At 36.0% G+C, this 8,286-nt stretch overlaps 1 pseudogene; it reads right to left on the bottom strand.

The window, feature by feature from the left end:
* Positions 1-6,589: 6,589 nt before the first annotated feature.
* Positions 6,590-7,031, bottom strand: LOC100761277 (annotated as a pseudogene).
* Positions 7,032-8,286: the final 1,255 nt, after the last annotated feature.

Below are 8,286 nucleotides of genomic sequence, written 5' to 3'. Positions count from 1 at the left end.
GGTCTTCCCAACATAACTACATACACATGTGCTGGACATGGGCAACAACAAATAGATTTGCCAAATAGATATGGGGAAGACTACAACACTTTAACCCTACACTAAGAACTGCAGCCCATTAAGGAATGCTGAGAGTGAGAGAAACAGTATTTCCCAGTGAAAAGCACACCCATTGGTCACCCAATATCAAATGATCATTAATGAAAACATGCATAGATATAACATTTTACAGACTGAGCAGGCCATATTTAAGAACCTGTATGTATATACAGACTGAGCAGGCCATATTTAAGAATATATATATATATATATATATATATATATATATATGTGTGTGTGTATTTGTAAAAATGATTTTTAAAAAGGTGCCATGAATTTGAAAGAGAGACTAGAAGTTATATGTAACAGTTTGAAGTGAGAAAAGAGTTGTGAGAAATAATGTCATTGTAATATAATATCAAAAATCAAATAAATAATAAAATATATAATGCTTTCACAGTGGAATGGAATTTCATTTTTCAAATTTCATAAGCATTGTATCTCGTGTATGTGTGTTCACATCAGAAAGGCATGGGGATGGGGAGATACAAACAAACATTGAAAAGTGTTTATACTTTGACCATGACTTTACTCATGGTATCACAGGTTATTAAGTACACCCATGCTCATCGTATTGTTCACAGTAAATTTATGTATTTTAAAAAACAAATGCCGTTTATGTTTTAAAATAATGGAAGTGATTTAATAAGATTATTATTTATTCCTATGACTCAGATGCATAGTTGGGTGAGTCTCTGCTGGTACAAGATTTGATCATTTATTTTGTTCTTTATCGGGGAAAGCTTAGTGATAGACACAGCTACACTGTTTTTCCATGTGCTTTCTTATTCTACTACAAGTCAGATTAGGCTTGTGTACATGTTGACAGACTTGCTTATAAAAGCAGGAGAGAAGAAGAAACATTTTGGAAGTGTTTGCTCATATTCCACATATAAACAATATTTGGTCAGTGAAACGCTCTTGGGTAAGAAAAGTTCCAGAATTAGAGATATAGATTCAAATTTGACTTGGAAGAAAATCTGGATTAATTACTTTCATTTTAAAATGTCTGTTTTGCTTCCACACAGAGTCAGGTATAGGTTCCCTCTCATTGTAGTCCTCAAGTTGGGTAAGTCATTGGTTGGCACTCCAAGTTTTGTGCTACCTTTTTCCCAGCACATTTTGCAGGCAGGACAAAGGTTTGATCCAGAGACAAGATAGCCCAAAGACCTAGGATATAACCAAACATTTCTGGCTAAAATAAATAAATAAATAAATAAATAAATAAATAAAGTCAATGAAATGACTCCAAATAATATTCTGCTATATTCATAGATCAGTGCCTATCTTAATTGTGATCAGAGCGGCTTCATCTAGCAACTGATATGAGCAGATACAGAGACCAACAGCCAACCATGATGGGGAAGTATGTGAACCCCTCCAAACATGGGCAGGAAGGTTTATAAGCCAGAAGAGTCCATAACATCAGGAGAACACAGCCCACAGATTCAACTAAGCCGGGTTCATAGAGACCCAAAGAAACTAAAGCAGCATGGGGTCTACACTGGCCTATGCTACATTCTCTGAATATACTTTATTTTTGTGCAGCTGGGTATGCTTATAGGATTGTCGTGTAGCTGGGTATGCTTACAGTGAGGTTGAGTTTCTCTGACTCTTTTGTCTGCTTTTTGAACCATTTTCATATTATGGGATCACCTTGACCATCCTTGATCTAAAGGTTTGTGTGTCTGTCATCTTATTGTAATTTGTTAGCCATGTTCTCTTGATGTTCCTGGAAACCCTGCATGATCTATTCTGAAGGGAAATGGAGGAGCTGTGGATCTGGGAGGAGGGGATATGGGGTAGGGAGAGAGAAGTGGAAGGATGTGAAACTGTTGTCAGGATGGGATGTATGAGAGAAGAATAGTATTTGTCTCTTTGAACAAATATTTCTCAAGAAGCTACTTAAGAGAAGAGAGGATTATGTGGGCCCTCAGTTTTCTAGTGTACATCTTTCCTACCAAAGAAGTCTTGCAACGCTGATCCTGAACAATGAAGCTGTTTGATCAAATCCTGTCTGCAGTCAGGAAGCAGAAGGTAAACTGTCACTGCATTTTCATTTTTTGCCTCTCTTGAATACAAAACTTCCTTCATCTAGACCTAGAACTCACTACCAGCTCTGAAAATATGAAGATAAACTAAGGACCAACCAACTACTCTAATAATGAGCCTTTGCGGGTATTTCACATTCAAACCTTAACATTCAAACTTTGGTGTCCAGTGTCATGGTCAATGGGCGATGCATAATTCAATTGCATTTCAAGATCTCTCACAATTTTACACTGTTTTGTCTTCCAAGATTCAAATCACTCTCTTAAATACTAGACTTTTTGAAAAATCTTAAAACATACATTTTACGGATACACCTACACACACACACACACACACACACACACACACACACACACACACGTGTGCGTGTCATGTGATATTTTGATTATGTTCTCACACAAAGAAAGCTTGTTTGTAGTCAGAGGGCAGATCAAGCTACTACCTGACCAACTTTAATCATAGAGGTTTGGAGGACTGCAGACAGAAGCCAGGAAGTAATATGACAGGGCTGAGAGATGATCTAAGTCTTTTAGAGGGAGGAAAGAATAAGGTAGTAGGTAAACTGCTCCCTGTTTCTCTGATATTTCAGGCTCTTAACCCAATATCTGGTTCCTGATTTTTATATTGAAAAAGATTAATGAGATTAATGCTTCAAAATTAGTATGTATATATACACATATCCAATAAGCAGTGAACATTTCTATTACATAAGAAAAAATGCAGTCGTATCAAGGAAATATGAGAGTAGATAGAAAATGAAATCCAGCAGTACAAGTGCTAATTCCTGTAGCTTCATGGATGATGTTTTTTTGGTTTTTGTTAATAACATGTGTGATAAAGCACATGAGACTGTTGGGCACACATCACATTCAAATCACAGGAAACACCAACATCAACATTGGTGGGGAAAAGTACTTAGCTGTTTCAACAAATACTCTCACTATTTGATGGGTAAGTATCTCCTCAGAATGCAGTTTCAATGTATCTCATCATCCACAAAGAAGAAACAGTCAAACACAAGGTATAGGTTATAAATAGAAAATTCAGAATGTAATGTGTTATGAAACATAATGTAAGTTCACAAATACCATGCTGAAGTTTTGTTATGTTGCTGGTAGTCCTGATTTGTTTCCCAGATTTTTTACATTTCCAGAAAGGAAAGTGTTCTTCCTATGTTCTTGACACTATTAGTGTTGTTATGTATGGTGATAATGTCTTCATTATTCATCTTAATGTCTCTAGTAAGTTTCATTATGATTGGACTGTATTTCTCAAAATGCATTTAGAAAAGTGATTGCATAATTTTTGTGGTTGAATAAATATGTGGATTACAGTGTTAACATTATACAGATTTCATTACTGTAGAGATTTTTCAGAAATTGTAATATGCTAATGAGCATTGCTTTTCTTTCCAGTAAGGGACTATAATATGTATTCCTTTCCAACATGATTTCCATTTTCCAGATAAAGAAAATAAGACTAAATTACTATCATTTGGAAAGCTCTTTTTGTTCCAGTCATTTGCATGTTGATAAATGAATTCAATATTTAGATTTGAAACAGGTGTTACTATCGTTGTTAGAAAACTGGTGAAATTAAAGATAAGAAAGACTAGTTCACTTTTCGAAGTCCACTTATCCTAGAATTGACAGGTTTGAGTACACAATCTGGTCAGACTTGTGATAAAGCCAAGTCAAAGTATTTTGATGATGCTTGTGTCAGATGACACATCCAACAGCTGAGGGGAAATTTGTCACTTTTACCAATTCCATAATTTTGTTCTGGTCCTAAATGGAACATGCAACCTCTATACCAATATATTCTGCTCTTTTTTGCAAGCATTGCTTTGAAATATGCCATCAAGCACAGATTCTGTCCTCTAAATCAATTCCCCACATTACTATCCAAGAACCATCTTCACACCAGGCAGCAAAGCCTCATATTAATCATGTTTTCTAATTATTTATTTATTAGAACAAGGGAGAGGAACACCTGGCAACATTTACATTTGTAACTAAGGAAGAAGCTTCTCCAGCCACAGTCTAATTTTCTTATATGCCTTTGCCTTTTATAAACAAGTTGCCTAAGTGGTAGAGAAAGTTTTGGTACTATAACAATGGGGAATGCTGGCCATTAACCCTTTTATATCTTTAGATATGGTGCACATTAGGAAAATTTCCATGCTTACAATGTTTAAGATTGGTGAGACAATTTTAATAAGAAATAAACAGGATATTTATTCAGTAATAGCCAACTACAACTAGTCTATTGTATGGAATGAAGGTGAGATAAAGGTAAGGCTTTATATAAAAATGAAAAATTGCATATCTGCATAAATAGTAGGCTTCTTTCTAAAAAAGTAGATAACAAGGTCATTTGTGACCAATTGCTAAGGCTCCCTGAACATTGGAAGCTACTTTGTGTTAACACAAAGAAATAAAAGACATAACAACTACATCATAAGTCTTTTGAAGCTCATAATAGATATGGGTATGCTACCTAAAACATGGGGCAAGGGAACTATCCATTTGCCACTTAGGCATGGTAATCATGAGATAAGGACAAAACAGAACCATGTAGCTCTTGGTAACAGGCTCACAGCCAAAAAGACAAGTGAAGTTACAATTAAAATTTGAAAAAAAGAAAAAGAAAAAGAAAAAAGTCAGCATTTAAGCTGGCTAAAATGATGCAACATCAAAGATCACTGGACAGCAGTTGAGATGTTAATAGCAATGTAGATGATGAGCATTGCCAAATAGTCTAAGTACCCAATTTATAGAAAATGGGGAAGGGAGATATGGTAAGATGTTTGGAAAATAAACTTTTCCAAAATGAGCCTTTTGTGTTTAGTATTTACTCTGTAATCAACTTCATTTCCTGGATAGCTTATGGTACTATTTCACCAAATTTGATTTAGGAATTATATATCTTGTAGGAGGGAGACTGAAATAGGAGAGAACAGCAAACCTCTACATAGTGAACTTACAGTATCTGTTACTGTCAAGTCCTACAAATTTCAAGATTAACTATTTAAAATACAAACTACTTTCTTTTAGAAAGAACTTCCTCCTATACAAACAGGTCCAATTGCATCAATAATAGATTTAGAATACATCTGTCCTTCTAAGACTTGAAGCTAGAGTTAATGGGGATTCCAAGAAATATAGGAAAAATAAAATATAAAATACAGGAGAGAACTCACCTATTCTGAGAGGGGTACAAGTCCTAATATATGGCTTTTTTATGAAGATGACTTCATTTGAATTCCTTTTGAACAAAAATCTGATAATGTACTGACAAAAGGATACAGTAGCTCTTAAAATGATTTCTGTAACTGCAGCTGGTTTGAAAACAGAGTAAGTTGACAAGAGCAGTGTCAAATCACATGCACTACCTGAGCAGGCTAATTAGCCCTTCATGTCTATAAAGAAATTTTTTTAACCCAGAAACATTGCATGTCTAAAGGTACAAAGCTGTAGGCACTGTACTCATTTGCAGACACATGTAGTAAGATTATACATTGTGACATAAAACACTCAATGATGCTATTATATACAGTAGGTCAAATTCAGTTGAACAGAAACATTCAATGAAGAGTGTTCTCTTTTAACTAATGAAACAGTGATCTGATTTAAAGACAACACTATACATGTATTAACCCAGATTAAGATACAGGAAATCTCACCTGTTGCGAATGTAATATAAGGAAAGTTATTTCGACACATCAAACAGATTTGAACAAAGATGCTTCTAAGGAGATACCAGGCAACTGAATTGCTCAGCTTGTGGGGAGTCAATTGCCCAACCTGAGAATTGCTTGCTACCTACATGGAGAACAGATGTTGCTGCTTTTGCTTAATGTGGCAGTGAGGAGATGGTAATGATCAAAATCTGTATTGTCTCAGATGGTGTGATTTTTACTATTTAGGAACATTTTATATTTTTGTATACCTAGAGGAGACAAGATTCTCCATTTTAGCCATATACCACATCATCTTTACAGTACTCTGGGCAATCATTTGCATATGTACCTGATTGTTAAGAAAATGTTGGTCTCAAAGCATTGACTGATGCTCTGTAGACATGACTTTCTTTTGTTGTAGTATTTCCATTCAAAGCCAACATATAAAAGTCTGCAAAGATTTTGTCTGTTTATATTCTTCAACTTATTTCAATTTTATCCACCATGTTAGAAAGGATTCTTCAGTTTTTTTTTCAGAACCAAGCAATTTGATTTTTATTAAATCACAAAAAACAATACAGTTGGTTCCAGGAAGCCATCACTTGCCCAGTCCCCAACACTACAAGCTTGAATGAATATTTATATAGTCAGGACTCATTTTTGGCTATTCTGAAACAATAGAGCTATTAGAAATAAGGTTTTCTTATTCAGGGTCGACACATGCACTCTCACATATGCAGAGTCATTTCAGTTTCTTCAGTTTGAACTTCTTGATGAGATTAAACCATTTGCAATTCTGCACTGCCACAACACCTCACTGAAGCCCTCACAGAGCTTGATATTACTCTGGTTCTGGGCACACCCCAGAAACTGTTTGATTTCAAGAGAGCATGGCCCACAAGACTTCTGGTCTAGCTGCTGGGTTCCCTGGGGCTCCTGGTAAGTAATGTCAGGCTTTGCAGGCTCAGCATTACCATCTCCACTGAAGCCCCCAGTGATGGCATGACCCAGAATGTGACCCATGGCAGAGCCTACAGTCACATCAGCTGGAGTGGTTGCCATCTGGGCCATCAGGCCTGGTTGCCTGGGTGCAGCGGCAGGTGAGCCAACTGCAGATGGTGCAGCTACCGCTGCACACAGGCTGCGCTGCAGGAGCATGTCTCTGAGCAGCCCTTATTTGAGGGGCCTGGCTGGCCATATTGGCGACCCAGGGATAGTGGCTTAGGCTTCCATGTGGCCTCCTGGGTCCTCACATGCTAGAAATCCAAAGACGACAAACTGTGAAACACCCACAGTGTCCAGCAACCTCTACCATGGAGTGGTAGAAAAGATTCTTAAACCTTAGCCTCCATTGTGTTGTCTGAGAACATTCTGCTTCTCTGATAAAGATCGTGAATGCAGTTTAATGGTAGTGAAATCTCTCCTAATCAAGTCAGCTCTATTACTCAGTAATTTACCACCTTCAAGCTATCAGACCATGATATTTATGATAAACCCATCAGCAATATTAATGCCAGTTATTTACCAAACATTTCTATATGTTTCAAATATACTCAGTATTTTACCTACATGATCTGATTTAGTCTTTATTCCTCTTGCACAAATTAAAAATAAAGAAACTAAAGATGAACAATTAGAAAGATGAGTCCACATTTAATATAATAATGAGGTTATTTAAACAAATGTCATATAGTAGTTACTGTAAGAAATGCATAGCTTATTATTCTCAGGATTTACCAAGTTCAAACTCAGAAGATAATGACTGTGTTCAAATTATATCTTCAAATTACATCATACTTCTATTGCTTTTGTGTCTTATATTTAGAGGAAAATTTACAATAACAAATCCTAACTCAGAGGGCATTTCTGGGTGTAATCTCAGATATATAAATCTTCAGAATGATTTATGCCGGTTAAGCATAGAGCTGACTATAAAAATAATGACATAATTTGGAATTATATGGAGTACTATTTAATTCCATTACAATAAATTGACCAAAGCTGTAGGAGCTAAGGCACATGGAATCCTTTTGCATTTTAGTGTAGGTCCCACATTAGAGTAGAACCTGAACAATTTTTCATTCTATTTTTTCTTTGGTATGTCTTAAGACTCAATGATATGCACAAAAAGTCATGTTAACCTAAAGAAAGATGGAGATCCTCATTGTTTTGTTGTGTATAGCATCTTAATTCTGCTCTCAGGAGATGCTTCTGAGGTCCATACTGTTAGGGATGTTGACATTTATTGCCAGAGTGACAGTCCTGATAATGCCTAAGGTTCTAATGAGCCCAGGACCTTAGGAGGCAGGGAGCCTTTGCCTGTCTCTAAGTCAGAAAACCTGGCTGGTAAGAAAATATTGCTAATAAATGAGGAAAAAATTCATGAAATAGCATGAGACCTGTATATCTGGCACACTTAAATTTCTCAAGGAACAGTAGTTTTTACAACCTCA

This window comes from Cricetulus griseus, chromosome 3 (assembly GCF_003668045.3).
Source record: "Cricetulus griseus strain 17A/GY chromosome 3, alternate assembly CriGri-PICRH-1.0, whole genome shotgun sequence".
Taxonomy (NCBI): domain Eukaryota; kingdom Metazoa; phylum Chordata; class Mammalia; order Rodentia; family Cricetidae; genus Cricetulus; species Cricetulus griseus.
The sequence above is the reverse complement of the archived record's forward strand: the minus strand, read 5'-3'. Positions and strand labels throughout refer to the sequence as shown.